This window comes from Panthera uncia, chromosome B1 (genome assembly GCF_023721935.1).
Source record: "Panthera uncia isolate 11264 chromosome B1, Puncia_PCG_1.0, whole genome shotgun sequence".
In the NCBI taxonomy this organism is placed as follows: Eukaryota; Metazoa; Chordata; class Mammalia; order Carnivora; family Felidae; genus Panthera; species Panthera uncia.
Genome location: NC_064811.1, coordinates 63762685 through 63781116, shown reverse-complemented (window position 1 = coordinate 63781116; position 18432 = coordinate 63762685). Strand labels below are relative to the sequence as shown.

The 18432-nt window shown below is 38.0% G+C and overlaps 1 long non-coding RNA gene across 2 annotated transcripts in view; it reads right to left on the bottom strand.

Annotated features, from left to right (window-relative positions):
• Positions 1-18432, bottom strand: part of LOC125923669 (uncharacterized) — a 69792-nt gene that overhangs the window by 34431 nt on the left and 16929 nt on the right. For both annotated transcript variants that reach the window (XR_007458123.1, XR_007458124.1), the window contains exon 3: positions 7139-7244. This is a non-coding gene — a long non-coding RNA (uncharacterized LOC125923669). The remainder of the gene's footprint in view (positions 1-7138; positions 7245-18432) is intronic.

The following is an 18432-nucleotide window of genomic DNA, read 5'->3' as shown; positions in this document are numbered from 1 at the left end:
ATGAAAAACAATACCAACGCTAATATTTTGTACACATACGACGCAGTAAGATAGTGAAGCCACCGTATGAATAATATTTATTTTTTAATGATGTAAAATAATGCTTACAAATCATAAAAACACACAAAAAATTTAAAGAAGGAAAAGCACCTCATAATCATAGAGGGATTAATGTGATTTTAGAACTTTTACTTCCACTTTTTTTTCACTCCATATGCTACTTTGTATTGGATGCAAATTTCCAAATTAAGATATCTGTGGAATCCTAATCTGCATTGAAGCAAAAACACTGTGCGTGATCAAGAAACTCTTCTTGCACACATGGAAATCATGTAAGTCACAGAAAAGAATATATTTATATTTTCTAAATTTTTTAAATGTTTATTTTTGAGAGAGAGAGAGAGAGAGAGAGAGAGAGAGAAAGGGAGCTGGGGAAGAGGCAGAGAGAGGGAGACACAGAATCCAAAGCAGGATCCATGCTCTGAGCTACTGGGCACGGGGCCTGACGCAGGGCTCGAACTCACAAGCTGCAAGATCATGACCTGAGTCAAAGTCAGATGCTTAACCGACTGAGACACTCAGGCACCCCAGAAAAGAACATCTTAAAAGGGGTATTTCAAAGGGTAGGTGTTTGACAATATCTTTCCTCCTCAAACTGTAATTACTTTACAAAACTAAGATCAAGCTTGATATTTCAACATTGAAGTATCAGTAGGTTTCTAGGAATATCCCAAGAAAAATAAACAGTTAAATGGAAGGATTGAGATTATGATAGGCGTTTTGAGATTTTTATGCAGAAGATTATTTTAGATTTTTTTTTAATATATATATAGGGGAGGTAAATGACAAGAAATGAAAACAACTACTTCAAGAAATGGCATGGTAATTACCACAACACAAGAAAATTGAGTTGATCCATCTTTAAAAAGCTAATCTACTTAGAAAATACTTGGGCCATATTCTTTCTGGAAGCTCTTATAGCGTTGTCAATGTGCCATAGAATTTTAAGTCTTTATCTCCAGTGAGGTGTCTCTTACTCCAGACTCGTTTTACCCACTGTCCCATACCAATCATTTGGATAGTTCAGACTCAACTTGTACTCAACATGTCCAAAACAGAACCTCCCACATTTTGCCTAAGCCAGAAATCAAAAGGGGAAATGCTCTTCCCTTCAAATTCAATCAATGGTCAAGTCCTGTTATTATACTACTTAAACATCTGTAGCCCGTGTTTCACCTCTCTCTATCCCATGATGACTCCCTACATTTAGACCACCATTGCCTTTCATCCAAAGATGCTAAAATAGCCTCCTGGCTGGCTTCCTGGTCTCCTTTCTCTCCAATCCACATTGCAGTAAGGGAGAGAGATAGCAGGAGCTATGGAGAAAGGGAGGGGGGACTGAGTGAAACTCTGATTTAGACTCATCCTTGACAAAAATCTTTATTTTCTTTAAATTTCTTTTTTTTTCTTTTTTTTTTCTCCTTTTTTTAGAGAAAGTGTGTGAGTAGAGGAGAGGGGCAGAGAGGGAGAAAAAGTGAGAATCTTAAGCAGGCTCCATGCTCAGTGTGGAGCCTGATGTGGGGCTTGATCCCATGACTCTGGGATCACGACCTGAGAGATATCAAGAATCAGATTCTCAACTGACTGAGGCACCCAGGTTCCCCCAAATATTTTCTGAGTATGAACAACTGGAAGTGGATTGCAGTGGCTCTTATGACCTGGTTCTTGCTTTCTTCTCCAGCATGTCTCTCTAACTAAACCTCTTGCCTTGAACCCACTGAAATATACTTCAGTGCAACACATCCCTCCCTTCTTGAATCTGCGAACATTTTTGTCTTTGTTGAGTATTATGTTCTATCCTTTGCCTGGTTAGCCCCTACTCAACTTTCCAATATCATCCCTCAGAACACTTTCTAAATGTAAACTCCACTGGCCCCAAAGGCTTGGCTGGACACTCCTTCCCCCTATGCTTCCAGAGCACCTGTATTTTCTTCAGCAGAGGACCTATCATTCTGCATTGAGATTCCTAATTACTTGCAAGGTATAAGGCTAGGAATTGAATCTTTTTAACCATTATATCCTCAGGTTTATATTTTCCAGATTTCTCTCAGTTCTCATATGTATGCATTTAGGCTCCATTCAGCTGGACCATCCAGAGCCTGGTGAATTCGCCCCTCTTCTTCTTCTTCTCTTCATTATTTTCCCTTGAAATCACTCATGTTTCCCCAAATCTTACTTGTTCTTCCAAGTTCTGTTCATTTGGCACCCTTTCCAGGAACCCCTCACCGGTAAAAAGTGCACAACTCCTTAGAGCCTTTATAACAATTATATAACACTTACTTGGACTTGTGTGTTAGAGGCCTTTTTGGTAGTCTTCTCTTTCTTATAGCACATAGACAGAAACTATATATTATGCGTCTGTGTACTCTTAATTCCTACCACTTAACACTAGTACCAGGAAATAAGTGTTTAGTGTATAAATAAATGCCTGCTGATCTTTGGACTAGTTTAGAAACTCACATGTCACATATACTAATCTCTGTCTTGGTGTCTCTCTTCCTGACATGCCTTCTCTTCCCCCCCCCCCCCCCATGAAGTCCATCTGTCCTTTTCCCGATTTACCTCCTTAAGGAGACATTTCAAAATCATATTTTCCAGGGAAGCCTTTTTGAATCCACCTGCCACACCCTGACTTCTCCCCCACTCTCCTTGTCTTGTATCCTTCCTTAGTATTTTATTTTATATGATATTATTTTATTTTTTAGAATATTACTTTGTAGATGCTAACATATCATGTTGGTTGTTTTCAGGTTATTTCAAGGATATTTATTTTGTCTCCTAAAATAACTTGTAAGTTCTGGACAGAAGCTTTCCAATACGACTCTCTGCCATGATGGACAAAGTCTATATCTGTGCTATGCAGCAGAATACTCTCTAGACATATTTAGCTACTGAGCACTTGAAAAGTGTCTCGTGTAACTGAGGAACTAAAATTTCAATTTTATTTAATTTTCATTAATTTAAATGTAAATAGCTACATGTGGCTAGAGGCTACAATATTGGGGAATGCAGTTTTCAATGCCAAAGAGGTATATTTCAAATTATTTCTCTTCCCTAAGGTGTCTGGTACTTAACAGGAAGCAATGCCTCATGTTTATAAAGTATTTTACAATAAATATATAAACTCAATTAAATACAGAACCCTACTCAAGTTTCAGAATTACTCTTTCATGCAGGTAGGATAAATATTATTAAACCCATTTAATTTTTTTAAATTTTTTTTAACGTTTATTTACTTTTGAGACAGAGGGAGACAGAGCATGAATGGGGGAGGGTCAGAGAGAGAGGGAGACACAGAATCTGAAATAGGCTCCAGGCTCTGAGCTGTCAGCACAGAGCCCAACGCGGGGCTCGAACTCACGAGTGGTGAGATCATAACCTGAGCCGAAGTCGGACGCTTAACCGACTGAGCCACCCAGGCACCCTTATTAAACCCATTTTAAAATAACCAGGAGGGTAAATGACTTATGCAAAGTCATATGGAAATCACTGGCAGATTAGAATCTGCCCCTTTAAAAAAATATATCCTAATCCTTTTCTTTTCAATGTTATGTTGCCACTCAATAAAGTCTACCAATAAACTGAATTATCAAAGCAAGAATTTAATTTGATCACAGAATCTTCATTAACTGGTCATTTATTTCTTCACTCAAAAAATATTTATTGAATCCCGGCAGTGAGTCAGGCATGCTACAAGCTGGCAGTAAACTGGTGAATATGTGGTTCCTTGCTCAGAAGGGACTGTGTGTGGGTTGGGGAGTGGTGATGAGTGACAGTGAGTAAGCAAGTCGGTAAGTAAATAAATAAATGAATACAGATGAAAAAAAGTGCCGTGAAAAATATAAGCTGGGTGGTTAGGTAGAGAGTAACTGGGGAAGTCTTTTTCAGATAAGGTTATTCAAGGAGAGTTCTTAGAGTATATAAGATATGAATTGAGATCTAAAGGATGGAAAGAGTTGGAAACTAATTCTGGGGAGGAGGAACAGCAAGTCCTGAAGCTGAGAGGGATTAGCTGAACTTGAACTAAAAGGAGGTTAATGTGTCTAGTGCCTGGTGAATAGGGTAGGGGCTGTCTTAGTCTGCTCAGGCTGCCATAACAAAATATACAAACTGTGTATTACACAGCATACAGAAAAATTAATTGAAGATAGACCATGGACCTTAACATAAAAGCTAAAGCTGCAAAGCTTATAGGAGTAAATATATGAGAATATCTTCATGACCTTGAGGTAGGCAGAGAGGTCTTAGGACAAACATATATAATATAATGCATCAATTGTCAACCAATTATAAATATACAATAGAATACGATGTGCTTTATAATTAAATACTACATAGTTTTAATACAATTATACAATACAATATAATGATTGACAATTGGACTTCATCAAAATTGATAAAAACTTTCATTTGTGAGGGCGCCTGGGTGGCTAGGTCAGTTAAGCGTTCAACTCTTGGTTTCAGCTCAGGTCACCTTCTCATGGTTCATGGGTTTAAGCCCTGAATCGGACTCTGCGCTGACAGTGCAGAGCCTGCTTGGGATTCTCTGTCACCCTCTCTCTGCCCCTCACTCTCTCTCTCTCTCTCAAAAATAAATAAACAAACATTTAAAAATGTGAAAAGACATTGTTTGTGAAAAGACACTGTTACAAATGAAAAGACAAGTGATACACTTGAAGAAAACATTTACAATGCATTAATCCACCATGTATACAAAAGGTCTTAACTGTATAAACCACAAACTTAAAAGTATAAACCACAAAAGTATAAACTTAAAAGTATAAACCACAAAAAGGTGGGCAAAGGACACTTAATGAAAAAAGATACATGAACGGTCAATAAGTATATGAGAATATGTTCATCATTAGTCGTTGAAGAAATGCAACTTTCCTGCACTCACTAGAATTGCTAAAGCAAAAGAGATAGGCAATACCAAATGTTGGTGGTGATATGGAACAAATCAACTCTCAGACATCTAGTAGAATTGTAAAGTGGTTTAGCCAGTTTAGTAGATCCTGATAAACTTACCTACCTACCTTATAGGCTAGCAATTCTACTCCTTTGTGTTTACCCAAGATATATGAAAACATATATTTGACAGAAACTTGTACATTCATGCCTGTGGTATATGTATTTATAACAGCCAATAACTGTAAACAATCAAGTGTCTATCAAGATAAAAATAGAACCCAATTTGCGTTATATTCATTTGATGAAAAAATAGTAACAAAAATACTGATACATTCAACATCATGGATGAATCACAAAAATATACTGAGCAGAAGAAAACAGCATGAAAGAGTATATACAGCATGAGTATATTTATAAGAAGTTCAAGTTCAAGCAGAATTAATTTAAAGTGATAAAAACTTTAAAGTAAAGTTTCAGGGCTCCTAGGCGGCTTAGTCGGTTAAGCCTCAGACTTCAGCCTAGGTCTTGATCTCGAGGTCTGTGAGTTCGAGCCCCTCATGGGGATCTGCGCTGACAACTCAGAGCCTGGATCCTGCTATGGATTCTGTTTCTCCCTCTCGTTCTCTGCCCCTCCCTTGCTGGCATTCTGTCTCTCTGTCTCTCTTTCAAAAAATAAACATTAATTTAAAAAATAATAATAAAATAAAGTTCCAGGAAGGGGTGAGGATGATTGTCTAGAAACGAAACCTTCAGGGAGTAAAGGAATTGTACATCTTGAGTGGGTGATATTACATAAGTGTGTCATTTGTCAACATTCAACCAACTCCACACATAAGCTCTGTACATTGTACTATGTGTAAAATATATAAAAGAAAAACGTCATTTACTAGTAAAATGTGATGAGTAATAAGAGTAAAATGCAAAGCATCTGACTGAAATGGAAAGGATCAGGAGTGAAATTTATAATTTAACCCATCTCATTCGGGAACCCATGTTGGGCCCAGACACAGAGGACTGGACTGACTTGACAATAGTATTTCACTCTACCAGGCACATCGGCCAAGCTCAGTGGCTGGATACTTCCTTTCTTCCTACCTTTTTTTTTTTTTTTAAGTTTTATTTATTTTTGGGACAGAGAGAGACAGAGCATGAATGGGGGAGGGTCAGAGAGAGAAGGACACACAGAATCTGAAACAGGCTCCAGGCTCCGAGCTGTCAGCACAGAGCCCGACACGGGGCTTGAACTCACGGACCTCGAGATCATGACCTGAGCTGAAGTCGGCCGCTCAACCGACTGAGCCACCCAGGTGCCCCTCTTCCTACCTTTTAAGTAAAGATACTCCAATCACTACCAGGAGATTCTGATCTCAAGAAGAAGGTAAGTTAGAACTTGTGATGCGATATAAATGCTCCCATTAGTGATATCCATTGACTTCGTCAGGTCCTGAGTTTGAACTCTGCTAGGAGGGTGGAGAATTTTCCATTTTGGAACTCATTTATGTTGTTATTCTGCTGCAGCCTGAGAGCTCTAACCTCCAGGGCACAGGGCAAGCCTCATCTGTTTAGCCTCAGTATTAAGGGAAGGGTGGTTCAGCTGTAGTCAGTTTGGCAAGGGTGGAGATGTAAATATTTTATGTTTTCACTAGCTAATTTTAAGTACATGCATAAGGCCAGTGGTTGAATACTAGCTTTAAATTCAAAATCAAAATAAGGCAAATTACAACTAATAAGTCCAAGACATCAGATTAAAAGAATTTCAGCTTTTTTTTAGAAAGATGCTAGAAAATAAAAATGAACATACCTGGGTAAATATTTGAATAAGTAGATCTTCATGACCCCGGTGATACTCCTTTTAAAGGCCCTGTACAACTAACTACCTGTTTCCCTGATATGCTTCCCCTTTACTTACCATCTCTTCAGATACACCTGCTGTATTTCTGCAGCTAAACTCTCAATTTTTTGAGCCCAAACACTACCATGTCACCACTATGATATCATTGAGTCTATCCTGTGACGTATGTACTATTATAATTTCTTATTTACAGATGTAAAAACAGAGAAGCTAAGTAGCTTGCCCAAAGTTGCACAGCCTCTAAGAGAATCAGGATTTTAACTCAGATCATCTAATAGACATGCATGATCACCAAGCAAAACCAGCTCTCCTTACCTTGCCCCTTTCCTTCGCTTCCTCAAGCACTGATGTGCTTTTGCATATAATATTTAATATAATTCTTGTAATGACTTTGAAAGATGAGATGTCAAATCTTTACTGACTAAAAAAAAAAAAAAACAAAAAAAAACAGAACACTGAATTTCAAAGATTAACTTTCCCAAGTTTGCATGGCTAGAAAGTGTTAATGGCACCCGAATTTGAATCCTTATCTACCTACCTGCAGCGCTGTGAGTTTTTCTACCTAAAAGACACACTTTTAACGTACAATTTCTCCCAGGCCCTTTTGTGTTTTAGAAACCATTTCCATATACGGCTTACTTAATTAGGTTTTACTGAAGCTAATTTTAAAATAGTTTACATTCTTTGGGCAAGTAAACTTGAAGGGAACCCAGAAGTGAGTTGGAGGTCATCACAGAACTGGGCAGTTGTGGATATGATTGAAACAGTGTGGCATTCACACATATTCCATATGTATTTTTCAAAACCTTGAGATCTCTAGTCAATATAAAATGTTAAATTTCTCTAAGTCTTGTTTCCCTTATCTTTAAAATAAAGGCATTGAACCTGCTGCTTTTTAAGATCCTTTCCTACGAATCATTTTCTTTTCTATTCTGTAATATGCTCTGCCTATGTACTTTTGTGTTTTTTAAAAAATACAGAAGTATACAGGGCTTAGTATACTAAACACCTTGGAGGCTTAGTCGGTTAACATCTGACACTTGATTTTGGCTCAGGTCATGATCTCAGGGTTCGTGAGATCGAGCCTGGCATCAGGCTCCATGCTGTTAGCACTGGTAGCCTGCTTGGGATTCTCTCTCTTCCTCTTTGCTCCTCCCCTACTCGTGTGCTCTTGCTCGATCTCTCGCTCAAAATAAATAAATAAACTTAACAAAATGCAGAAGTGTAAACAGGATGGATTCATTATTTCGTTTGTTCATCTGATTTTCCATTCCACAAATATTTATTGAGAACCTACTAAGTGCCAGGCAGTCTGTTGACTCTGGTGCAACAAGTGTAAATAAAGCACAGTGTCTGCCCTCTGGAAGATCCCTTTGCAGAGTTGGATAAAGCTACACAGTACAGAGGGATGGTGCAATTCTCATGGGTAACATTCTTCTCAGAGATGACAGGTGACAACTGCTCTTCCTTTCATCACGAAATGTACAAAATGTCCATTTACTTCATAAGCTAACACGCACACCTCCCTCTAACAGTGCTGTTATCTTTTGTGTAACTTCTTCAGAACCAGGAAGGTTTTTTTTTTCTTTTTGTTCCTCCCCCCCTCCTTTTTTCCCACATAAATGAATAATACAGGAGACAACCAATAGCCAGTTTATACTCCCTGCTGTCCTTCCAAAGCTTCATAGCCCAAAATAAAGGTGCTGCGGAGGTGGAGAACCCAATTTCCATTCTAAGTTTCACACAGTGGGTTTCAGTCAATTAAAATTTCTGTTCCTAAGATACAGTTGCTTATGGAGGCAAGTAGCACCCACATTTTCTGGAAACAGTGATCCTGGTCTAGAGGAATGGTCTTCCCCCAGTATCTGCTGAGACCCCAGTCAAAGGATTCTATTCAGTTGCTGATGCAGGATTTCATCTCCTTTCTCAGGCATCAACTTCCTCTTATTACCTGGGTTTTGACTCCTCTAAGCAACACAACAAACATCTTAGGGGGGAAACAACATGTTTGTCATTCTTTTTATCCTCACTAATGCATTGGAAGTAGGCCATCTGGCTGCCTTTTGGGTAAATCCATTTTATAACAAGATTTTTTGTGTGTGATTCAGTAATTAAACCCCTTTGGATAGAGTTCAAGATGGACCTGCCTTATGCTGAATTTTGCTTTAGAGCAAACTGTTAGTCACAGGTGCCAGTGAATTTGTAAATCAGGATGAAAAATCTTTTATAGATTTTGGAAAATTAGTCATCTCTCTGAGTTTCTTCTGGCCTTAGGTACATTCTTCTTCAGAGGTGAGCAAGGTGAGAATATCCTTAGGATTGCCCCTGGTCTAACATGGCTAAGATTGTGATCTGCCATCAATTCTAAATCTAACCTCCTAGGGCTGAAGTGTTGAAATTAAGATAAGAGACTATTAATATTGTTAGTCATTGCTATAGACAGCATAATAGATTTATTCACTCACTCATTCATTCATTCATTCATTCAGTAAACATTTGCTAGCTGAAGGTACAGAAATAACTAGAAAAGCTTGTGAACTCAACTTCATTATGACGTGATTTATTCTATTAGAGACCCAATGTTCTTTGTGTGTGTGTGTGTGTGTGTGTGTGTGTGTGTGTGTCATTTATTATGTGGGGGCTTCAGTTGTCAAAATCTGATATGACATAACATCTCCTTTGGAATATTTTCTAAGAATAATTTATTTCTTTGGACAAATGGCCCCATCTCTTAAACCCAAAAAATATAAATCAGTACAAAAATATGGTTAAAAGTCAAGTGATCAGTCATGTTTTGTTGGATATCTTGTAGGAAATATTTCCTCTTGTTGGCTAGTTGTGCTCCCAATTTCTTTTGCCATGAGTCATGGAAAGTTAATATTCCATTTGAGAATTTTCTTCTGGCCACTGATTCTTATGAAAATCCCTTTGAAAAAAATCATCACTTTGATTAGACCCTATTTGCCTTTCTTCTTGCTTTCTCCTTGGCATACACTTTCTGACTGATGAGATGACCTATTCCTTAACATGCTTATGTCTTTCCTTAACTATGATCTAGTTATAATGTCATTTGTTTCAGCAGCCCTGAGAGCTTGTTTGACAAGGAGAGCAACCCTCTATGACAGTTAATTGGGTAACAACTCACTTTTATATCAAGCTAAGTTGTCTGCATCTTTTAAATAGATAATGAGCTTAGAATCTCTCCTCAGGCATAAGAGTGTAAAGAGGAGTAAACTCTTTGAGTTGGGGCATTTTCCCTCCTTGGGCATAGATGTGCTTTACTTTTGGACCCCCACAAATGGTCACTGTGGTCTAGTGTCATTGAGTAGAGACAGAATGTTCCTAAATTCCTGGAAATTCACCAGATGGTACCAGACTTCAGCAAACAAATGGTGACTTTGGCTTCCTTGTGGCTTCTGTCTTGACTGACATAAATCAGCCTCCACAAGTGGACAGCTGATGTTTGTAGTCAGAGAGAAATGTGCTCTATGGCTTAGGTCTAGATTCTGCAAAGACTAAAGAGGTAACAATGGGTTTGGGTGCATTAGAACAATTGTTGGAATTACATCTGCGGTCACACTTGGGAAAAGTTTTCATCTTGCTCTCACTGAGATTCTTAAAAGCTGCTTATACAATTGTAATTCACTTTGAAACTTTCTGAAAACAAACTTCATCATGAGATTTCTAAGGAATTTTTAGTTCTGGTTGGGTCCCATACTAAGAGAAAACTAAGTAGAAGCCAAGACGTGCTGCAATCCAGACATGTTTATGAGGAGGCAAATTACCACAGGTGTAAAAACCTCTCAAGAGCTCACCAAGTTTAGATAAAATTTAAAATAGTTCATTGCAATATTGTGAAATGTATTTTTGTCACACATTCTTGTGAGTACTAAAGCATGATTATTTCAAAGGGTTGTCAAACCGATCTTGTATTCGCAGAATTTTTTGTGTACTAATGATTTATTTTTTGCTTGTGGGTTTGGTTCTTCTTGGCCACAGTGGATTGTTCTCTGTATAGTGTATGGGTTGGAAGGGCTTAAAAGACATATTGATGAGGTTTACAACTTGCTAGCTGGAACCCTTCCTTGTTAGTGAGGGGTAAATTCCAAAGATTCCCCTGCTGAGAGCAGACTTGAGGACATGTGCCTCCTTAGGTAAGAATAAGATGCTCTCTCAGACTGAGGCACCCAGTTCTAATGATCTGGGCTTGCATCGGTGGCTCTGAGACTTCATCAGAAGTCTACGTGAAAAGGGGTGAAAGGCACAGTGAATATTTAGAGTTGCAAACTTAATGCACATCAAGAGCATTGCCTGTGCTGCTCAAATTGATGACCAAAGCAATGTAGTGTATTACTGTGTAAATGAATGACCTGGTTTTTCAAGAGTTAAACTTGGAAGAACCCCCAGGAGAGAGGCAGGTGGGGTTCCAGGTAAGGGACCACACAAGACTTGATTTTCTCTGGCAGAACTGGCAGAAATTATGCCATTGATGGAAGAGCCACTATTACATGAAGAGGCCAGAGCCTTTGAAGGTTAATAGAGTTTTAAGTTTTATATTTCTTCTTGGATACATTAAGCCATGCGTTTAAATTTTGTTTGAATTAAACTATGTACAGAGGTTTCAAGTAAAGCAAGTGGTCCATCTATCATACATTCTCCATCCTTGAGTTCCACTTCTCAATGTGAACTTTTTTTGCTTTTGCTTCTGGTATTCCTCTCCATTTGTCTAAATAGCAAAATATTTCTTTATTTAAAAATGTTAGACCTTATTATTTGATTTTTTACTACAGACAATATTTACCCCCATCCCTCCCACAGCCCTCTCTCAGGTGTACATGGGACTCTCCCCTATCATTCTAAAACAGTTGTTTTGCCACTTTTGACTAAGTCGGTATTCAGTATTTACAATATTTTTGGTTATATAGATGTCAACTGCTAAGCCACTTGATATAATAAAGTGACTTTCCTGTATTTTTTACAATTTTTGCATTTTGCATTTTGAGGTCTTTTTAAAAGTTAATAATTCTTTTTTAGTTCATTTACTTATGCATTCTTCAGTCATAAAAATCTCTGAAAGAACTGACCAAACACATCAAATAAGAGGTCAATTTAATGATTTTTTTTTCTTTGAGTTCTTTAATATTTCCCCAAGAGCTTTCAATTTTCTTTTTCTAGTCTTCCTTGTCAATTGCCAGATCTTCCAGGATTTTTTCACAGCCGTCTTGTCCTTGTTTTGTCTTGGATCTCACATTGCTTTCATGTTTTCTGCCCTATTGATTCACTCCCTAATTTTGTTGGAGTGCATTCTCCAGTAGCTTTCTGAGAACAGGTGTGTAAGAGATGGATGTTTTGAAGCATTGCATGTCTGAAGATATCTCTATTCTATTTTATCAGCCATTGGTACTTTGGCTATAGGATTCCGGGTTGTGTGTCATTTTTTCACTATCTCTTATTTTAGCTTCCAGCACTGCAGCTAAGCAGTTTCATACTATTTTGATTACTGATCCTTGGTAAATGACTTTCTTTTTTGTCTCTCTGGAAGCTTTTGCAATCTTTTCTTTCTTTCTTCCTTCCTTCCTTCCTTCCTTCCTTCCTTCCTTCCTTCCCTCTTTCCTCTTTTTCCCCTCTCCCCCATCTTTCTTTTTTCCATTTAGGGTGTTCTTGCTGAGAAATTTGAAATCACAGACACATGTTCTTAAGTTCTAGAAAATGGAAAACTTCCTTGTATTTTGTCATCAATAATTTCCTCTTTGATTCTTTTGAAAGATTATTTTTCTAGAACCCCTATAAGTTGCAGGTTGATGTCCCATATTGGTCATTTTCTGACCTCCCCCCTCTGTTTGTCTTTTGGTTCTACTTTCTTAGTCAATTCGTCAACTTTATTTTACAGCATTCTTATTGGCTATTTATACTTCTTCTCTCATATCTTTAATCTCCTAAAGCACTTTCCCATTTTCTGAATGTTTTCCATTTATGTTATTCTGCCCTTATTACATGGTTGTAAACTCATTTCTAACTTCTGTGGGAAAATTAATTGAAATGTTTCCTTTAATCTTTTTCTTTGGCCTCTTCTTTTATGTTACAGTCTTTTTCCAATGCCAGGTTTTTCTTTATATTAAAGAAATAAGATGTGCCCCTGTTTATAGAAGTACGGAAGATTATTCTAAAATTTCCTCTTAATTAAAATAAACTTATGGAAAAATTATATGAACTTTTAATTAAATGCTTTTTAGGCCTGCACAAAAGAGTCTGCAGAGACTAAAAACAAAGTGAAAGAACCTTGAGGTTAAGACACATCCAAACATGCCTCTATTGCGAGGAATTCTGAAGAGAGAGACTGAATGAGATTGCTGGATTGGATGGGAGGCTGGATGAGTAATTCAAGCCCTACCCTCTTTGGACACACCTTTAAATATATTTTATATAATTTCTCATTACCTTAAGTTTCACTGCAGCATATACAAAGTCTTTACATAGTCTTCCCCCCACCCCCCAGTTTTACCATTGTGTAAGGCTATGAAAAGCACAGTGAAGATTAAGGAAGAGGGTCAGATACCAACAAGATTCTTTATGGATGAAGTTTTAGAGACTTTTGATCTAATGGGAGCAAGGGAAAGCTTTCTAACACTTAGCAACAGAAATTTAGTGGAATAAAAAATATTTTTATTATTTCCTTCCACCCAAAACTCTTCGTAGGGATAAAGTGAGCTAGGTTTTCCATAGGTGACAACTTCTTTCATTTTCCAACTTGAATTTGCCATGTTTCAATATGGATTTTTGTTTTGTTTTGTGAGGTAATAAGCATGAGATATTTCTGTGTTCAACGTTTTATCAAATCTCCTGTTGATGCTTGCTTAGACCTTTCGTAGCAAATGACTATTTCATACTTTCCAATTGGGATAGCATGGCTAAAACAGGAAGATTTCCTTTTCCCATTTTAATGACAGATCCTTATTTCCCTTTCGTTGTTTTTCTTTTAAACAAAGTATAAAATATCTTACTTCACCAATTAGCCAAGAAAACGAGATTTACCCCCTCATCCTTTTGAGTTTAAAAGAGAAGTAAAACTCTAATATCAAGGGTCTTTAGAATAACGTCTAGATTAAAAGTGCTTCAGAAACACAAGTATTAGAAAAGAGAGAAACATATGTCTCAGGAAGCAGGTGGCTGTACAAGAAAAGAATGTCTATACTGGCTGGCCTGCATTTCTGGAAGCTAGAAATACTGCACAAGCACAGCCTTAATATAACCATAACAGACAGCAGGGTATGACTTAATGATCAAATAATAAATAACAAAGAAAAAAAATGAAGCTACAGGTGTTAAATGGTGAAGTGTGAAATGGAAGTCCTGGACTATGGAGCAGAACTTAGCAAGTAACTTAAGCACTTCTGCAGCACTGTAAAGTCTCTGGATTGAACTAAAATCTTTTTTAAGAAAAGAAATTATATATACATATATATGTATATATATAATATAAATGTTTTATTCAAATGTACTCCATCTATTATTTTTGTTTAAAGTTTATTTATTTATTTTGAGAGAGACTGAGAGAGAGAGAGAGAGCGAGAGCGTGCATCTGAGTGTGGGAAAAGCAGAGAGAGAGGGTAAGAGAGAATCCCAAGCAAGCTCTGCACTGTCAGAGTCAGAGATTGAAATCAGGAACCATGAAATCCTGACCTGAGCCGAAACCAAGAGTCAGCTGCTTAATTGACTGGGCCACCCAGGCCCCTGTACTCCATCTATTGTGGCAGAAATTGTTTCTAATTGGCTGATCATCATCCATTCATTGACTTACTTAACAAACCTTAACTGAATGCCTGTTCTATGCCAAGTCTTAAGCTAGGCACAGTGAATGCAGAGATGTCCCAAAGTTCATAGTCTAGTAATAGAGACAAACACCAACTTTCCAATTAGCACTATAGGAAGATGAGTTCTGTGGTGAAAGGAGGCAACAGATGCTGTGTAAGAAGAACTACCTAACCCAGCCTAGAAGACTTTCAAAGGCAGCTGATATTGAGGCCACATAAGAGTGGAAAGGTTAGGAGGGTTCTTCTAGGGAGGGGAAGAAGTATATACAAAAGCCTGAGAGACTTGGCTCAAATCAGCAATTTTGAGTTGAGTATATTGGTATATACAGTGCAAGGACTAGATGGGTAGACTTAGATAAAGGTGTTGCCTAAAGTCACTGTGAAGGCATGGCAGGATTTAGAAAGATCAAACTAGTGGCTCAAAGTGGAGGTTGGGAGACCAGATAAAAGGTTGTTATAATAACAAAGTGAGAACTAATAAAGTCTTAAACCAAGGAAATCACAGTTGACATAAACAGATTCCCCAAATTTAGGAAGTACTCCAAAAGAGCAGAATAACTGTAACTGATGACAAATTTGATGTGGAATAGGGGAGTAAGGGAAGATTATGAGTCAAAGATGATATTCAAGTCTCTGATTTGAAGAATGGGTATGGGTGTTGCCAACTATGTAGTTAGGGTAATCTGAGAAAAGAAGCAGATCTGGAAGGAAGCTAATGGGTTCACTTTGAGATGGGTTCTGTTTATGGCATATTTTTTGGCATCCAAGTAGAAATTCCAGTAAGTGGTTATATATAAAAGCCTGGAAGTCAGGAAGAGGGCGATCTGGACTTAGACATGTACAATAGGGAATTATTGAATAGTCATAATAGTTGTTGTCATCATTAGTATAGATGTATTTGTCAGGTTGGCCAAGAGATAAAGGTATAGAAATATTAACTTTCAAGGAGAAGTGGAAGAAAGAGTATGTTGTCAAAGGGACTGAGAAGGACTAGCTGGTGAAGTCAGAGTATAACCACGTGAGAGTGGTCTTCCGGAGTCAAGGAGCTCAAAGAAAGAGCTGGGTCACAGAGGTAATCGCTGCAATGCAGTCAAGTAAATAAGGATCAAAAAGTTGAGTGATGATATAAATCATCATCAAAATAGAATAAATTTGAGAGAGAAGGGACTGTGATTGTCGCTTTAAGCGTCAACTCAACTGGACCATGCAGTGCCCATATATTTGGCTAAACATTATTTCTGGATGTGTCCGTGAGGGTGTTTCCAGATGAAATTAACATTTGAATCATTAGACTGAGTAAAGCAGATTGCCCTCACCAGTTGGGGTGGGCACCATCCAATCAGTTGAGTCTGAATAGAACAAAAGGGCAGAGGAAGGGAGAATTCACCATTTCTCCACCTGAGTCAGGTGAGTGCGAATATTGGTTTCTCCAGCCCTCAAACTGGGATTTACACCATTGGCAATTCTGGTTCTCAGACCATCAGACTTGGATTAGAATTTACACCATCAACTCTCCTGGCCTTTGGTCTTGGACTGGAACTACACACAGCCAGCTTTCCTGGCTCTCCAGTTTGCAGACAGCAGATCTCAGCTTCAATAATTGTAATAAAGCCCTTTCTACTATATCATTTATCTCTACATCTGTATCATCTCTATCTTTCTCTTTATCTATCTCTGATCTATCTATCTATCTATCTATCCATCTTCTATCTACCTGTAAATCTATTTATCAATTTGTCTACACATTCTGTTGGTTCTGTTTCTCTGGAGAATCCTGACTAATGCAGGGATTGTTACTAATGACTATGATAGGACAACAAGTATAAACCAGAAGTTCTCTATGCAAAGAACTACATTTAGAAGAATTATTTCAATGAAGTAGTTGGAGTGGGGTTGTAGATGGCAAGAATAAAAGAGTGAAGTGAATGATAAGTAATTAAAATACTTATTAACAGACTATTTTTTTGAACTGACTTCTATTTAAAAGGGGAGAGACTGAGTGCAAATTAGAAGGGGATAGCAGGTTAAAGGCAAATGTTTTGCCCGGCAGAGGCTTGAGCAGCCCTGTATGCAAAAAAGAACAGGTCAATGAAGAGGGAGAAGTCAGGGAATTTACCATAAGAGAATAAATGATTGAACCACTGCTGTATGGGAACTGGAAGGGATGGCAGGATTAGCTTTAGAAAGAAGGATAGAATATCTTGCCTAGAGAAACCACAGAAAAAAATGAATGGAAAGCAAATATAGCAAACATATGGGTGGTGAGTATGAGGTTGGCCAAATTTCCTCCTGATGGTCTCTGTCTTCTCTGTAAAGCATGATGGGAGGCCTAGAGCTCAGTATGGATTACATACATACATTAATAGGGAGCTTGGGAGACACAGGTAAAATGGTATGTTACTCTGGATAGTAAGGGACAAGCTGATTAGGAACATGACAGTATTTTCAGGCAATATTAAGGGCCTACTGGGCACTATTAACTTGCAGTGACATGGACCTACAGAGTTTCATGTTTTATCCATTTTAAGTAGTGGGGATCACGGGATTGGTACAACAATATGATGCATGAAAGAGTGGTTTGAGTTCTGGATTATTGTCCCCATGGAAATGGGGACAGGAAGAGGCTGACTGATGGGTTAGACTAGGGAAGTCAATAAACTTCAAGTCTCACTAAAATTGGGAAACAAACATGTTATTAGTACAAACACAGTAACTCGAAGGATAGGAAACTGTGGATAGGTTGGACATAGAACTTTAAGATTTCAGAGGTGTGTGAGCTTGGGGTGATGGTGAAGTCCCGGCTACGGCCATGGTTGCATGTATACAGTGGAGATGAGATATGTTCTGGAGTTGCTGTTGGCTAATTCAGCCACATGGTTGCAAAAATTACTAAGAACAATGATAAAAGTTAAAGCAGAGAGGAAAACCTTAAACCAAGTATCACTGAGATGACTGAAGTAAACAAAGAGATGGAGATAATGTGCATGATATAGCTCTTATTTTTTGCAAGAATTTAGAGAAGCAAAGATTTTGTGTGGCCACACAGAGTTGAAACTGCAAATGCTGCCTTTCAGTATAATTCTTCAGTGGGCTTTTAGGCATATGGTATCATCAGACAGAGATTTTCACAAAGACATTGAGATCTAGGAAATGTCCTGTGAAGAGGAGAGTGGAAGGGTTTACAAGAATAAGAGGATTGTCATGAGATAGGAATAAAAGACAAGCTGGGAATAACAGTAATGAAGAAAAAAAGTATAACTGAGAGGTCAAGCTGCATTTTTGGAGGTGAGGAAGGATGAGAGGCATTCACTTATTGAAGTTTCTACCCTGTTCTAGCCTTCCTAGCACTTAATAGCCCCTGAAATGTATGTGTAGAGCATGGGCTGTAAGCTCCAAGACAGCAGAAATTTGTAGCATTTTGTTTATTGCTGTATCTAAAACACACCTGGCACAGAGCGAGTGTGCCACATTTATTAAAGGAAGGAATGAGTGAATCCTGGGAGGTGGGACAATGGGTAATGGGTAATGGGCAGCGGTTAAGAGCATGAGCTATTAAATCAGAGAGCTCTGAGTCAGGGCCCTGGCCAAATCTTGGGAAAGTTGCTTAACTTGTTTAAATTTCAACTTCCTTATCTATGAATTCTAGGTTAGGTTGGTAACTATACTTCAGAATTTCTGGAAGCATCTGGCACCTAGTTGGCACCCAGTAAATGGCAACTATTGATGGCACTATTACTTTAACTGTTTTATTTGTTGGGAGGAAATCTGGTAGGACAGTATATAATTTGTAGCTAGAGC